The sequence below is a fragment of the Lepidochelys kempii genome, chromosome 6, assembly GCF_965140265.1.
Source record: "Lepidochelys kempii isolate rLepKem1 chromosome 6, rLepKem1.hap2, whole genome shotgun sequence".
In the NCBI taxonomy this organism is placed as follows: Eukaryota; Metazoa; Chordata; order Testudines; family Cheloniidae; genus Lepidochelys; species Lepidochelys kempii.
Window position 1 is genome coordinate 102226942 of NC_133261.1, and position 17402 is coordinate 102244343.

General features: G+C 40.5%; 1 pseudogene; it reads left to right on the plus strand.

The window, feature by feature from the left end:
* The first annotated feature begins 50 nt into the window (after positions 1-50).
* On the plus strand, positions 51-11428 carry LOC140913297 (swi5-dependent recombination DNA repair protein 1 homolog; annotated as a pseudogene).
* The last annotated feature ends 5974 nt before the right edge of the window (positions 11429-17402 follow it).

The window sequence follows — 17402 nt, forward strand, 5'->3', positions numbered from 1 at the left end:
AACTAGTGTAATGCTGACTCTACAACTATCAGTGTAGACACAACACTTCATTTCACTAAAATGGAGTGCTGTCAGCCTAAGTGCTAACAATAGGAACTACATGCAGGTGTCTTCTTGTACACATTATTTAAATCTATTTGAAAGCTTGGACAGCTCCATGGAGTCTAGGCTGTCTGACACTCTGTGCCAAAACAAAACTGGGTGGACAGGGAGGAATTCAAGACCTAAGTTCCACCAAGGGGAAAGGGCAAAAGAGCACTTGGATGCACTCCAGTAAGCAAAGTGGGGCCAAAGGAACTAGCACAAGCTTTTTTTGGAAGCTAGAACTGCTGTCTCGGCTGACTTCTCAGATATTGCCACATCAGTTTCCCATGTCAAAAACAAGTTGGCACTACTCCTCTGCATGTAGCAACATTCTTAATCATTTCAGTTCTGCCAAGTGACATTCTCTATTCCTCAACTCTGTTGTGAACAACTGCACAGCAGCCATATCTGCAGTGTACCGAGCTTTCTGTCTGAGCTTGAAGAATGCTTTTAATCTGACTACATCCACTTTGAATGGCTTTTGTGTTCAGGGGGGATATGTAGTCCTTGGATCCTTAATTGTAACTTAATGTTTCTTCACATACTTAGCTGGACTTGTAAATGTTAACTACAAATTCAAGGCATAATAGGGTGGCAGTTCCATTCTTGGGAGAGACGTGGGTTAGTATGTCAGGATAGCTTTAGTTTTCCCCTATATTGAACTAATACAGCCTTTCCAAAAATGTAGAACCAGGTGGCTGTTTCAGAGTACCAATCACTTATAACATGTAAAGCCCCTGTGGGCTGAGCAATTGTGTAGTATCTCCTAACCACTAACTAGTGGGTGGGGTACGTTATGAAAGACTGCATCTCTTCTGCTGTATTCTTAAACACATTAGGTGAGTTAACTTAAATGCTTGCTAGTAAAGAGAGTTCTGCTCTGAGTAGTATCTAACTTGATTAGAAATGAGTGTGGCAATGCTGATGTGCCCTGTATCTTCTTTGAGGGCAGCAGCATGTCTACACTGTAGCTGGGCTTAAGCCTCCAACCACAGGTAGACAGGTTTGTGCTAGCAGGGCTCCAGCTAGTGCACTAAAAATAGAAGTGTGCATGCTGAGGCTTAGGCAAAGTATTCAAGATTTGGGCATACCTTGAATTCATATAGAGGCAATATATTTTCTGTCTTATCTATCCCTTTTTCTAATGATTTCCCAACACTCCGTTAGCTATGTGTTAAGGCTGTGTGTACTTAATCTTTTTAAAATTGGGAAGTTGGACACTTAATTCCAAATATTTACTTCTAAAATAGTTTTAAGCATAAGTCAAAATGTACAAGATGCTGAGCCTAATATTTAACTTTTATGAGCCAAAATAAACTTTAATGCTACAATTGAGCCAAACCTGCTTTTTAAAAAAATCCTGTAAAATTAGATTTTGCTATGCCATTAAAATCTACAAAATCAAAACAGTCCCCTCAAGTGATTGTCACTGCTCTTCTCATAGTTTTAAAAATAGTGAGCAAAGTCCAAACTGCTATTTAGAGTCAGACAATGTAATAGGCCACAAATTAGGCCTCTGGCAATATGAAAACAAAATTGTTGTCTAGGTAACAAAACTTTTATAGAAGGCATCTGTAGCAAGCAGTCACATTTGCTTTTTATATTAATTGAATTCTAGTAAAATTAGACAAGATTACTCAAATATCCAATGTTTCTGGACCATAAATGAAAGATTTCCTCAAAATATTCTGTTAGTAATTCAATCTTTTGAGAGCTTTGACTACTACAACCCTATTTATATATACAAATGCTATTTTCTGGATCACACAATTACAAACAACAAAACACCAACCCCAAACCCTCAACTATTTCATTCAAATACAGGGCTAATATAACCAATCAAATAATGGAATTATAAAAATTTTGATCAAACTTCTTCCCTCTGAAGTTGTGATAGTGGAGAGACTTTTGAATAGTTAATAATGAACTATCTAACTTCTAAGGGCTTGTCTACACATAAAATGCTGGAGGTGCAACTGTTGTGCTTCAGTGTAGACACTACTTACACTGAGGGGAGGTTTCTCCCATTGGCATAGATAATCTAGCTCCCTGAGAGGCAGTCACTATATCAACAGAAGAATTCTTCCATTGACCAAGCACTATCTACACAGGGGTGGCTTAACACCACCTGGATTTTTCACACCCCTGAGGAATGGAGCTAAACTGACCTAATTTTCTAGTGTAGACTAGGCCTGCAAAAGAAAATTCTTCTCACAACATAAAGCCACTTTTTTCCCCTGCAAATCTGAGTGGTTTAAGATAAATACAGGAAAATTTGTATTTAAGATTAAGCAAGAAGCAGAAGGAGGTGTTAGACCTGGAATGAGCTAATCCCTAGAACAGACAGAAGGAGGTGCCTCAGCAGTGAATGGACCCCATATAACTTTTAGCCCAGTGGTTAGAACACTTGCCTGGATGTGGGAGAACCTGGGTTCAATTACCCCCCACTCCAGGGGGCAGAAAGGATTTGAACAGGTGTCTCCTACCTCTCAGGAGAGTGCTATAATTCTGAACTATTGGATAGTCTGATGTGGGATTGCCTCAGTGTCTCCTGTTAAAGCTGTTCCACGTTGCATAAGTAAAGAGTCATTGGAGCAGGGTATGGACCTTGGGACTTTCATTTTCTAGGCAGGTGCCCTAACCAGGCTGTACAGTCACTCACTCTTTTACTGGCCTAATGACAAGTGTTTATTAACATCTGAATAGCTTCAACTGGAGACACTGAGGTAGGTCCCCTGTTAGATTAGCCCATAGCTCAGTGGTTAGAGTGCCCTCTTGAAAGGGATGGGAGATCCCTCTTCAAATCTTTTCTCACCCTCAGGCTGAGGTAGGAATTGAACCTGCTTCTCCCACATCCCAGACAAGCACTGTAACCACTGGGCAAAAAAAAGGTGGGCACCACTGCCATGTGTGGAGTGAGGCATTTCCCACAATAAATATCTTGGGTGCCTAAGCCACCTGACACCAAGACAGGTGTTCCTAGGTGTGGAACAAAAATAGAGAAAGACATCTCCCTGCAGTCTGGACTTAAGATACCATACTTCCTAAGAGGTGCATGGGACCCACCACTCTCATCAATATCTCCCATTGGCTAGTTTAGGCAGTTCCCTGCCTAGCATACTGGCTTTTGTGAATTGCTTTCTTAGGCACCTATCTCATCTTACGCATTGTACAGGGAGACTAGGCACTTAACTCAGGCTTTGTTGAGCAAAATGTTATTCCAGGGATTTTCAAATATCCAAGCCCCTTGGGGACTGATTCTTCAAGGAGAACTGCATAGGTTTTCTCCCAGTGAACTCATTGGATCTATACATATGTGCTGGAAGTAGGAGTGCTGGGGGTGCAGCAGCATCCCCTGGTTTGAAGTAGTTTCTATCATTTACAGAGTTTGCAGTTTTGTTTAATGGCTTTCAGCACCCCCACTATAAACATTGTTCCAGCACCTATCTATGTGTAGCCACAAGGATCAGTCCACACAATAATTCTTACAGGTTCAGGGAACAAGTTCTGTTTGTGGAATATGTATTGCTGGACATGTGTAGAGATCAAGAAAATGAACACAGGTGATTTTCAGAATCCAGGTGGAGCTTGCAGGGCAGACAGTTAGGAAAACCACTGTTGTTTTTGTAAATTGAGCAGATTTGACCCAGAAGTCCTTGGGAGATAATAAAGGGGAACCTTTTAAAACACTTCTAGATTTTTACTTTTCAGAGTAGAGGTACACTTCTAAAATTTTTAGCTTCAACATTATAAAGTTCAAAGGGGGAAAAGAGTCAATTAATGGTAACAAGTAATAAAGACAAAATATTCAGGAAGAGCAAAAACTCTTGCTTAAAGGGGTGAAGAATACAGCCACAAACAGCTTCTAAACCTCTCCCAGGATCCTTTGGAGTGGGTGAAGATGGATGGCACTGCATCATAATGGCAGAAAAGGGTTTTAAAACATCTCACCCAGCATCTCCTGGTGTAGACAGTGCCAGACAACACACAATGGAGACAGTGACAGCAGAGAAGTTTTAGTCCCTTTCTCCTAGCATCCTGTGGGGGTAGGTGTAGTTTCCTGATGCTGCCTTGGTCTTGCTATTCTGTTATGCTTTTTCATATAAACAGTTCAGCAATGTAGCTGGGAAATCTTTTATACATCTCTCTAGAAAGTCACTTCAACCCACTTTAATTTGAATTGCCTCATAAGTCAGCATTTGCTGAGCTACTAAAGGAGTTATTAACTACACAACTTTTCCAGGCAATAAGGTAGATATTCCAAAAATCCTTGGTTCAGGATATCAAGGAGTTTTGGGGTTTCACTTTTGAAATGAATAAAAAACATTTCCCCACAGAACTCTTTCCTGTACAAGTTTTGTAGTTGCCATAACACTTAATTAGAAAAATACACCCAGCAGCGTTTAAAAAACAAACATTCAAAAGGGAACAAATTAAATCAATTCAGCCAGCCATAAAAATCCTGCTTTTGATCCCCCATCCTTCCATACTTAACTGTTTTACAGAGAGTTATGCAGTACATACTAACTCATTAAAGAATTGTTACCTTTGTATAGTGAATGCCTATGGGGAGGGAGGAGAGAGATTTGAGCATGATACTGTCTCATTTCTTAAGCATTTTGTTGTAAATAAAGCTACAGATTTTGAATGGAAGCTTGCTGGGGAGTGACTTTCTCTAGCAGCAGTGCTGTCATTCAGTGTCACATTTTCATTAAAATATACCCTTCTCCCATCCAGCTTTATGTACGTATATACATGTACACACACAGGGACACATTTATGAAAACTCTCTTAGCTGTCAACCTGCAGCAGGCTAAAACTTGTCAAACAGGTGCTCTCCCCATGCTGAGCTTTTCTTTCTGGTAGATGGCAAAACACAACAGTGATTTTAGATGGGTTTTGATTGAACTACTGCCAGGTTTTGTTGTTGCTGGGTATATTGTGTGTGTATGTGTATGCAGTGGAGTGTAATAAAATATAAATCTCCCCAAGCATTCAGACTTTAACTTAGATGGGTTTCTTTTAATAACTATGTTTGTTTAATAGATGTAAGTACATCAGAAATGCCCACACACAAGCTCCAGGTGTCCTTATGATTAATTAAACTCATAATCACATGGTGATAGCCATCCAGCAGCATAAGAATAGTATTGAAAGAAAATAACTTTTGTTGATTTACTGACTGAGTTAATTTATCTCTTCCATTGCCAGGTAAGATGTTTTACAGAAGCATAGTTAACATGTGAAAATAAGCTATTATGCATAATATTTTCCAAACAAATGAGTTTCTAGTGAAAGACCCTGCCATTTCACCACCAATTTAGGGTGTCATTCTTTTGATTTACTCTACATACATATATAAAAAACATACATTAAAAGAACATCATTAAGATTGAAAAGTCAAGCTCTCAAAAGTTAGGAAATGCCAGAGTTAAGGTTGCCTGTACAACCTTAATTTGGCCCCCTTGGACATTGTGATGACTCATCCCTGAGTTACCTCTGAGCCTGCCTAAGCCTGAGTTACCTCTGAGCCTGAACCTACCTAAACCTGATGATTCATCCCAGAGTCAGAGAGTCTGATGAGTTAGCAGAAACAATTACCAGCAGGTCTGTTGACAGGCCCCATGCCATTCAACCAGGATTCAGCCAATCCAGAGACAAGGACCCACCCAGGTGATCCCAAGGCTGGTATATAGGCTCCTAGGGGAAGTACTCTCTTGTCTGCTCAATATCACTAGCTGGCTGGGAGTACTCCCATTATTAGTAGTTTCAACAGAGTGATCATGCTCCTGCTCCAGTCCCTGCCCCTTGCTTCTTCTCCAGCTCTAGCCACCCTTGCCCCTGCTTCTATTCCAACATAATCCTGTGCCTGTTTCCATGCTAGCCAACACCTGTTCCAGCCTGCATCTGCTCCTGTCTCAGCTGGTTGTCCAGCAATTCTGACATGCATATAGGTTGCTCTTTAATTACATGATCACATACTATTTTTCCCTCAATTGGCATCATAATGACACCCACATGGGGCATCAGCAAGGTTGGAACCTTTATGTTCAGCACGTAGACCTCTTCTACTTGAGCCACTGGCATAACTGATAGCAACAGTAGTAGCACCACTGGGGGAGATGGGACAGTTTGCCAGTGTGTTTCATAGTTATTTGCAGACAGCAGAGAATGCTGAGTCTCGGGAATCCGGAGTTCCGTTCCAGGCTCTGGAGGTGAATGTGCTCTAGCTGACAGAAGCTCTTCTGACCATTCCCCCAAAGTGTGACTCTCTTCTACTCTGTCCCCTACAATGTGCCCTTGTTCTGTCTCTTCATCACACTGGCTCCTCATCCCAGCACCAGTCTCCATACCTCAGGCTTCCCATCCCACTTCCAGTCTCATTGCCAAGTAAGTCCTAATCTTACCCTTTTGGACTCCACATCAGAGTCCCAGGTTTCCCAATCCCAGTCCCAGTTTCATTGCCCTCCCAGTTCCCCACCCCCCACAACTCCTCATCCAATCTGTCTCTCACTCTGACCCTGACCTCCAGTTTCCACACCCCCTACATAACCCATACCCACTGGCTCCCAGTCCTAATCTACTTACACATGCTCATCATCCAAACACAATGTCCCCGGCTCCCTGGCTTCTTGTCCCAGTCTCTTTGCTTAACCAGTCCTGGTTCTTCCCCTGGACACTGGCTCCTTGTCAGATCTGTCTCCTCTTCCCCCTCATCACCTTCTCCCTGTCTTCTGTATTCTCAGTCCCAGTCTCCTTTCCCAACAGGTCTCAGTCTTTTGTCCTTTCCCAGCCCCTGGGCTTCTCATGTGATCTCAGTCTTCCTCGCCATCGACTGGCTCTCTTTTCCTCCTGCCTTGTGGCCATCCCTGGCTCCCAGTCCCAGTCCATTGCACAGCAAATCACAGTCTTCTCCCCTCCCTTTACCCCACCACTCCCTTCTTCTGCCTCTGGCTTCCAGCCCCAATTCTAGTTTCCATGACCAGCCAGTTTCTGCTTCATCACAGGCTCCTTGTTCCAATCTATTCCCCGCTCCCATCCTTCTATCTACATATCTGGCTTTTGTCCCCTCTGCATTGAAATCAGGCAACTTCCTTCCCTACAGTTGCCTGAGCCCAGCAGGGGGTCACTGAGAGCACAAGAGAGTCTCCCTGGTCGCACTGCCGGTGCCTGGACATGGATCAGCCTGCAGAAGCCCAAGCTTCAATTGCAGGGAAAGTCCTGCTTATCTCAGGGCTGGAGCATGACCAGGGCAGATGGACTCTTCAGGGAAGGTAGCTAATCTAACTAAGAAATCTAAGAATTCTCTATTAAACATCTGTGAACTGTGATTTTCCAAAGGCTTATAATTTTGTCATATTTGGCTCCTTTTCATGGGGAGGCAAAAGGCACATCCCTGAAACAAAGGCCTCTCTCTGCCAAATTTCAAGTGTCTGCTCCAAAGCATGGGGACACTAGAGCTTCTCAAAGAAAAGGTCACCAGAATTGTTAATGTGGGCAGCACAATTTATTTTTCCTTATTCTCGGAAAGAGCTGAACTGTTTTGGCTGAAATTTTCCAAAATATTTAAGCCTGAGATAGACCCCCAGCAAGGAAAATTTCAGCCCGAACAATTATACCTGGCAAAGTTATAAGCAACTGAAAAGAGGGTCTTATAATGGGAAGTGTCGGGCAACCTTAAAAATAGGCAGTGATACCCACCCCTCCTATAATCACTACAATGCTCATCACCATAATATTGAAGTACTATGGAAGAGACAAATGAAAATTTCAATTTCCCTGAAAGGAAAGAGGAATAGCAATATTGTATTTCAGAATAATGATAACATTTTTGTTGATTAAGGAATGTTGAAAATATGTTATTCTTGTCATAGTTACTTATTTTCCAGTGTTACTGACCAGTCTAGTGATAATTAGAACATATCTACATTTGTGAAGACTGCCTCTTCCTACATTTGAAATAGTACATTTATCTCAATATTTGCTGCTATTTATGTCAGTATAGAAATTGCATGATAAATTCATGCTCCACTTGAGGTCAATAAGAGTATTACAATTAAATTTCTTAAGAGCCAGATCAGTCTCTCTCTATATATGAGCATACCCACATATTATGGACGTTTCACCAACTACTGAAATGCAACCACCTCAAGATTGGAATGTGGTAGCTTTTTAAGGGCCCACTCTTGCCATCATGTTGTTCCCATTGAAGACAGATGAATTCGGGTAGCAGCCTGGAGCCCTGATGTCATACATCATTGCTACGTAACAGTTTGGAACAAGATGGGGGCAGCTGTGTAGTGTATCCAGTTGAATCTGCAGAGACATATAAGTAGGTAGAGTGTTCATTACCTAAAGTGGATTTTAGTCAGGACACAAGTGCTAACAACACTACTCTGGCAAAAAGTGCCATTGAATTATAATGACCATAAATGGTCAGAAAGTCAGTTTTACATCTCAGCTGAAAGGCAGCATGTCCAATAATACCGTGTTGGGGACTGGTTCAATTCTGGCTCAATCTTTATTCCCTTGCGTTTCCACCCATTAAATCTTCCCCATCTCATAAAATAGAGTAGTTATCAGTGGTTCACAGTTAAGCAGGAAGGGTATATCAAGTGGGGTCCCACGGGGATCAGTTCTGGCTCTGGTTCTGGTCAATATCTTCATCAATAATTTAGATAATGGCATAGAGAGTACATGTATAAAGTTTGAGGATGATACCAAGATGGGAGGGGTTGCAAGCACTTTGGAGGATAGGATTAAAATGATCTGGACAAACTGGATAAATGGTCTGAAGTAAACAGAATGAAATTCAATAAGGACAAATGCAAAGTACTCCACCTAGGAAGGAACAATCAGTTGCACACATACAAAATGGGAAATAAAGGAAAGAGTTCTGTGTGTTACAGTGGATCACAAGCTAAATATCAGTCAACAGTGTAACACTTGCAAAAAAGAAAAAAGAAAACATCATTCTGGGATTTATTAGCAGGAATGTTGTAAGCAAGACACAAGAAGTAATTCTTCTGCTCATTATGTCTCAGCTGGAGTGTTTTGTCCAGTTCTGTGCACCACATTTCAGGAAAGATGTGGACAAATTGGAGAAAGTCCTGAGAACAGCAACAAAAATAATTAAAAGTCTAGAAAACATGACCTATGAGGGAAGATTGAAAAAATTAGGTTTGTTCAGTCTGGAGAAGAGAAAATACTGAGGGGAGGAATGATAACAGTTTTCAAGTACATAAAAGCTTGTTACAAGGAGGATGGAGAAAAATTGTTCTCTTTAACATCTGAGGATAGAACAAGAAGCATTGAGCTTAAATTGGAGCAAGGACTGTTTAGATTGTACATTAGGAAAAATTTCCTGTCAGGGTGCGTAAGCACTGGAATAAATTGCCTAGGCAGGCTGTGGAATTTCCATCACTGGAGATTTTTAAGAGCAGGTTAAACAAACACCTGTCAGGGATGGTTTAGATAATACTTAGTCCTGCCATGAGTGCAGGATACTAGACTAGAAGACCTGTCGAGGTTCCTTACAGACCTCTGATTCTATGAAACATAGAAACTGGAAATGGACCTAACAGGTCATTTATTCTATCACCCTGGCAATCTACACTTTTATACATATAAATACTTATATAGTGACCAGCCTGCACCTGAGGATTCCAAGTAAATTAGCTTTTCATTCTCAAGATGGAAACACCCTTGTTAGACAAATTGACATAAATGCAGAGGACTCCAAAGGACTGTGGGACACCAGCTCTTTGGAGCACTAGATCAAGGAAACAGCCAATGAACACAACATGTAGGGAGCAATTAAGGAAAGCTAGATGCTCATCTAATTCTGCTGTGGCGGAATTCATTTCACTGTAGCAAAGTGCCTTGGAAGAGATGCTGAAGAAAAGGATTACACTATTCTTAAAGAAGAGTCTCTGTTGACAAAAAGACTCTGTCCCAGATTACAAGATGGCTGTGAAAGCCTGAAGAAAAACTGTGCTAAAAGTACACATTTGAAAAGTCTTTTACACGAGACACATCTCTGTGTATTCAGAATTCTTCCCATGCTGTTCCCATTATTCAACAAAATCTGCTGGAGGAGAAGATAAGACTGGCGAAGCAGACTCAAGAGAAAGGAGAGCTACTTCAAAGGTTCAAACTGGTCAAGGTGTACAAATCCAATAATAATTTGTCAGAGTTGCAGCCTTTAACAGCCAAATGGAGCAGCAACACCTAAAGTGATTCTTTATGAGCTCCAATCAGCCTTGTCTGCAGATGGAAAGAAACCGAGATTCACTATGTTGATAGACAATTTTGGATTAGAAGAACAATTACTTCATTACAGAAGAACAGAAGAAGACTTTACGGTTACATAGTCTACACTTAGAAAACTCACAGTTATAAAAACAATGTCTTCAGAAAAGGTTGAATAAATTCTGATTCCATCAGTAGTATTACATCATCATGCTACTCTGTGCCAGACTAGTGGATTGTGCTAATAGACTGTTCTTAAAATCATGTATTAGATGCAGCATGTATAAGAGGCAGTTATTTTCTGGAGAGGATTGACTCTTGTGGACTGATGTAGCAAAAGCTGAGTCTTACTGAGAAAATTGCCATTAGTGAATATGAAGAAATATGAAAATAAAATCTAGTAATATGTACTTATCAGCTGGCAGTTGATGGGTTTTACACAGTACATTCTCTTGCTCATTATGAAATAATGGACTCAAGTTAGGTGCTGCTTCTAATTATACTAAGACGTGGAAGAATTGTGCCCTTTGTTTGTGGGGAACAAAATCTCCATCTTCACAAAGTTTCTTCCAACTGCCAGTCAACTGATGCCAGCATTCTAAGGATTAAGTAGTGGTGTAATCAATTTGTACATTCTTAATTACTAAAGTAATATTGAGGTCTTATACATGGCTTTATTTCCTGTGATTTTATTAGAATAGAACCTATTTATATAGTAACAGAGGTGCTGTTGGCAGTTTACAGACATAATAAGTCCCTGACCCAAGTGGAATCTAACCTAATTAAAACAGATAACACATTGAGGATGGGAAGAAATCATTTGGGTGTGTGGGAAAGAGGAAAAACATTTTTGGAGGGTAATTGCTATTTGCGCACTATTAACTTCTAGTTTTTGTATATATTTTCAAAGCTATCCCAAAGTAATAATTGGAGAAATTTTTATTTTAATTCCATATATTTCCTACTTTAGGGACTAACATTAAGACTACTTGTTGACTTGTCTCCATCCTCCCTATAAACTTTGGGGGGGAACCTTGGTTTCAGTTGTTAACATCATTGTTGAAGGACCAATAAACTGATGGTAAAATTCTCACTTTCATCTTTGCAAATTCTCAGTCCAGTGGGTTATAAACATACATTTCCATTCAGGTTTTGTGATAAATCCGGTTGGCTTCACTTTCAGTTAATAGGACATGAATATTTCAGTCTAGATCTTGACCTATTTTAAAGTTGTTATAACCATGAGGCAAATTTTCTCCAGAGTCTATATTTCTAAATGTTAAAACTCCATCACTATTTAGGAAAACTAACTCAGTGGCCTCTGCTGATAAGCCAACAATAATTTTGTTCTGTTGCTGCAGAAAGGCACTTACGGACTGGTGCCCCATGAGTTGTGATACTTAGACATGACTGGTAGCTGAACAAAGCAGATTCATTATTAGCTCTGAATTTTCTTTGATTCCGTAGATCTAGGTCAGACTGAGTGTTACCCCTAATGGGGTTTTGTGGTTTCATTTAATTTTTTATTATAGCTTTCTTTTTCTTTAAAAAAAGAAAAATATTTAAAAGGAAAAAGGTGTTAATGGTAGAAACCAATGGGCAGGAAAACTGGGTTGATAGATTCTTAGTGAAGACTACAAGAGGGGGTCTTGGTGGGGGTAGAGTAAGCAATATGCTCACAGGGGAGATCTGTGCTGGAGCTTGAGAAAGGGAAAGGTTGTTTCAGAGCCTGCTCCAAAAGAATCCCTGCAGAGAGACGAGTGGGTGCTGGGGAGGAATGTTTGAGAGGAGATCCAAAGTGGTAAGTGAAGTAGAAGCAGCAGCTTGGTTGTACGTCCCATCTTAAAGATGGTATCGCCAATTGCATTTTGGCCCACTGCACCAAGTGGAGGTGTTGGTTCTGAAGGGCATGGTTCACCTGATAAATCACTAATTCTAGTTCCAATAGAACCCTAGCATTTTCTCCATCCAAGCCAGATACAACCCAGCCTAGTTTGTGAGAACTCATGAGGCCCCAGTCTGAAGCTGAAGTCAGTGGGTCTAGAGGCTTGAATAAGTAGTATTTGGGTGATTGAAGATTGCAGGATCAGACCCTTGAAATGTAACGATGACATTTCCAATATTTTAGAATATAGCAAGGTGTTTTCTAGCTCCTCATTATAGTCTGTGGGCCTGATTCTCCACTTCATTACAAATGTTTGACACCAAGGTCACTCTATTGAAATTAATGAAGTGCCAACAGAATAAAAACTAGTGTAATGGAGCACTGAAATAGATCCCAAAGTAATTACCTTACTTTAAATAACTTAAACTGTCTGAAATAAGGGATGGGATACAGAGCCTATCACCTCTACATCACTGATTCAAATCTGACCCATTAGTAGTTACCAAAAATTATCAACAAGTGGGTGTTTGGCAGCCTACGTAAATACTATTTATAGCACCATTGTGCATGAGTTAATGGTCTCAGTTCACTTGCTAGCTTCCACATCACAAAACTAACATCACAATTTGCACTAATTAGTCTCCTAATTCATAACTCAGGCAGCTAAATAAGTGCCTTGATTTTTCAGAAGGGCTGCATTGAGTGAATTTTGAGTGAAAATGTTCATGAAAAACATGAGCCCTAAGAATAGTAAATAGCTTGGTGTTTAAGGCACTCAACTGGGATGTGGGAGACCTGTGTTGAAGTCCCACCTCTGAATCAGGTACAATAGGGATTTGAAGCTGGGTCTCCTTTAGCATAGGTGAGTGCCTTGACCACAAGGCTATTGGCTAGTATTCTAGTATGCTTGTTCATTTTGACCACAAATTCCATCCTGGACCTGAGAAAGTTTCTGAACTCTTCCTGTGAAATTTTCCAGTTTTTGTCATATTGGCATTTTCCAATGAAAAACCATTTAATCAAAAAGTTCCTGACCAGCTGCAACTATCAGTGACAGGTATCTAACTTCAAGCTTCCAAGTCTGAAAATTAGCCTAATAAGAACCACAGTGCAGGAAGCTACTGTGGTTATTTCAAACCACCATACTGGAAAATCAGATGTCAAGAATTATAACATTCATAAACCAGTCGGAGAACACTTCAATCTCTCTGGTCACGCAATCACAGACATGAAGGTTGCTATCTTAAAACAAAAAAACTTCAAATCCAGACTCCAGCGAGAAACTGCTGAATTGGAATTCATTTGCAAATTGGATACTATTAATTTAGGCTTAAATAGAGACTGGGAGTGGCTAAGTCATTATGCAAGGTAGCCTGTTTCCTCTTGTTTTTTCCTACCCCCCCCCCCCCGATGTTCTGGTTTAACTTGGATTTTAACTTGAAGAGTGGTCAGTTTGGATGAGCTATTACCAGCAGGAGAGTGAGTTTGTGTGTGTATGGGGGTGGGGGGGATGTGAGAAAACCTGGATTTGTGCAGGAAATAGCCCAACTTGATTGTCATGCACATTGTGTAAAGAGTTGTCACTTTGGATGAGCTATCACCAGCAGGAGAGTGAATTTGTGTGCGGGGGTGGAGGGTGAGAAAACCTGGATTTGTGCTGGAAATGGCCCACCTGATGATCACTTTAGATAAGCTATTACCAGCAGGACAGTGGGGTGGGAGGAGGTATTGGTTCATATTCTCTGTGTATATATAAAGTCTGCTGCAGTTTCCACGATATGCATCTGATGAAGTGAGCTGTAGCTCACGAAAGCTTATGCTCTAATAAATTGGTTAGTCTCTAAGGTGCCACAAGTACTCCTTTTCTTTTTGCGAATACGGACTAACACGGCTGTTACTCTGAATACTGGAAAAAGAGTTGTTCATATTTTTTAAGGAGCCAACCATCCTAGTGTGATTGTACCCTTTCTGTGTTTGTTCATAGGGAGGTCAGCCATAAAACCATTTCCTTCGTGCACAATCAAACAACTCTCCAGTGCCTATGAAAACAGAACAGCTAATAACTAAACCCACTAGAGCCTGACTTAGGCCAGCCAGGAGCTGACAGTAAACCAAGTGCTTGCAGCTGTCTTCCACAAACCACCCTAAGGGCACACTATGGGGAAATTCAACAGGACATTTGCATATTAACAGGCAGACAAGAATGGAGAGAACTATTCTTAGCCCAACAGCATCTATCATTGTACATTAGATATAAACACATGCATGAGAATTTCCTACAAATGGACTGTGCTGTAATGATGAATCTGAACAATACACTTGGATCCAAACATCCAAGAACTTTTGGAAAGTTCCAAATCAGGATCTAAATTTTGTAATGGCCACTATCTTTCTAACAGAATGAAACCCCAGATCCAATCCCCAATCAATCAATCAATCAATAAATATATATATATAGTGGGGCATTAGAGATTCAGACACAGAGGGGAAATTTACAGGTTGGGTCCCTCTAGTGCTTTATAACATGAAATAGACATTGTCCCTTTTATTCTTCCTTAGATCAGTATGAACGAATACCTTTAATGGCACTTATCACTGGCTTAAAATGCATTGGAGGGCACAGTAATGTTTTAAAAAACAGATTTCAATATGAATGTTGTGGTAAATTTAGAGATGAAAGACTTCCCATAATCTGTGCCCCTGAGCCATCCAGTCCCCATCTGAAAACCATTACCATGGTTTTTTACATGAATGTTGCTATGGACTGCTTAATTTTTTTTTTTTTTAGCTATTATAGACAAAACAGCAGATCCTGTTGCTGATCTGTTTATTATGCCCCTGGCAAACCAAGTAATAGGGATGCTTTCTATCAAGTTGGATGAAATCTGGACATCTTTTGCAGTCCCCTTGTTTTGTTCCAGTAAAATCCTCTGAATGGTTTGCAGAGATTTTATCATTGAAGCTGCCTGTTTGTATATAAACAATATTACCACATTATTTTGGTATGTCCAAACTATGATCTCAGCTTCTGCGCTTTTTTCATTTTTTGTTAGATAGCTGAAAGCTTTAATAATCATCTACTGGACCAATGAAATAAAATGCTGGTGCTCAAATTGCTGTACTTAGTGAGCGAACTGGATGAGTCATGGGATTAATAATGGTCTATAGAGCCTTTTTTGCCTCTAGTCTGACAGCTCAGTCCCCAGCCTCGGTCAGCAAGGACTGAAAGTAATTACCATATTCTGGCTATTTGATGTTCCAGTTGAAACAAGTTTGGCTGTGTTAGTTCAGTTTCCAAGTGTCCATGTCACACTCACTGTCAACCTTGCTGGAAGTCATTAGTAGAGAAGTGGAGGACTCAGTGGACCATGGAAACTGAATTAGCCTCTCACCCATAGAAGGTTAGGGTTTGAGGCACGTTGCCAGGTGAATGTAAGGAAACTTTGCTTTGACACCACCCAGCTGTACCTGTTATGTGAGTAAATAGATTATTTCAATCTGTAGGGGTGTTAATCTAGAACTTTTCACAAGCTCATTCACTCACCCTCTATCTGTCTATCCCAGGGTTTCTGAAACTTCATTCCAGTGCGACCCCCTTCTGAGAATAAAAATTATTACACGACCCCAGGAAGGGGGACTGAAACCCAAGCCCTGCCGCCCTGGGGTGGGCAAAGCTGAAGCCCAAGCCTGCTGCCTGGGGGTGGGGGGCAGAGCTTGAAGGCTTCAGCCCTGGGCGGGGGGGCCTGTAACCAAAGCCCTGCTGCCTAGGGCTGAAGCCAAAGCCTGAGCCCTGTCACCCAGGGCTGAAGGCCTTGGGCTTCAGCTTCAGCCCTAGGCAGTGAGTTCAGACTTCGGCTTCAGCCCCAGACCCCAGCAAGTCAAATGCCAGCCCTGGCGACCCCATTAAAATGGGGTTGTGACCCACTGTGGAGTCCGACCCACAGTTTGAGAACTGCTGTACAATTCACAAAGAAAGAGGAGGGAAATATATTATGTACACATATATATCATAGCAGGATCCTGCTAGCATCCACTGTAGTTAAAGCTGGAAAAATATTTCTCTCGTTTTCTCATATCTTTTTCTTCTAACTTCATAAAAGAATCCAACTTTGGAGCAAATATATTCTCTCTTTGATCTCTGCCAAAAGGTGAATATTTCTGGCAAGGCTTGAACATCATCTCTTTATGCTCCAAAATGATTTTTTTTAACTTTCTTTTAAAAACCTAAGAAATTAAATGCAAACTGCATTACTGCAACCTTCGGGTTGCACAGCCAAAGCAACAAAATGTCAGACAATGTAAAAGGGAAGTTTCTAACAGTCCCTTTGACTCTGCTGCATTGCATACATGTTGCATTTTTGTATTCCTCTTTGGCTGAATGTATAGTTTAATGCACTACCATCTATATTGTAAGATATATATCATAAAATACACAGAGTGGCAGATTTTCAAGAGTTTAGCATCTAGTACCTTTGATTGAAACCATGAAGAACAATAGGACTACTGGGTATGGAACACTTTTGAAAAATCTGGTCACTTTATTTAGCTGCCTGAGTGGGAGCTGAGCCCTGATTGTGGGTATTGAGCACTTTTGACAATCTGGCCCACGATGTGCAAAGTGGTTGCATAATCTTGATTTTTAATGACTTTTACTGTGTAGCATTTCTAAAGTTTATTTATATTTTTCCATGTAGTTCTATTGCAGTATATTGTATTATATTGAAAGAAAAAGAGTTGTGCAGTCAAAAAGAATAAAATGATCCATTAGTACAGTACATGTATTAGTACAGAATATGAATACATATTTAATATTACAAAAATGTCACTTTGACTTACACTTTGCAATCCTATTGATTTCAGTGCAATTGCACAAATTTTACTGAGCCCAAATTTGCTTCTGTTGTTTTAGCAAAGTCTTGATGAAATAATGTAGGGGTCTTTATTCAACCATGTATAATGTAATAGGTGGCACTTGAAAAGACCAGTTCGCTTAATGCTTATATGTGATTTCTGTTGAAACTCTTCATTAGGGTTGCAATTTTTACTTGCCCTCCTTTGGGTTACCTTTTACTTTTTAATAACAAACTCCATGTTTTTTCTCTTTCCTCTAGTTTCTCTAATAATTTTTCTGTGCAATGTGCTATGGTTATGTAGCTAAATGCTGCAGGCTGCACATTGCCTA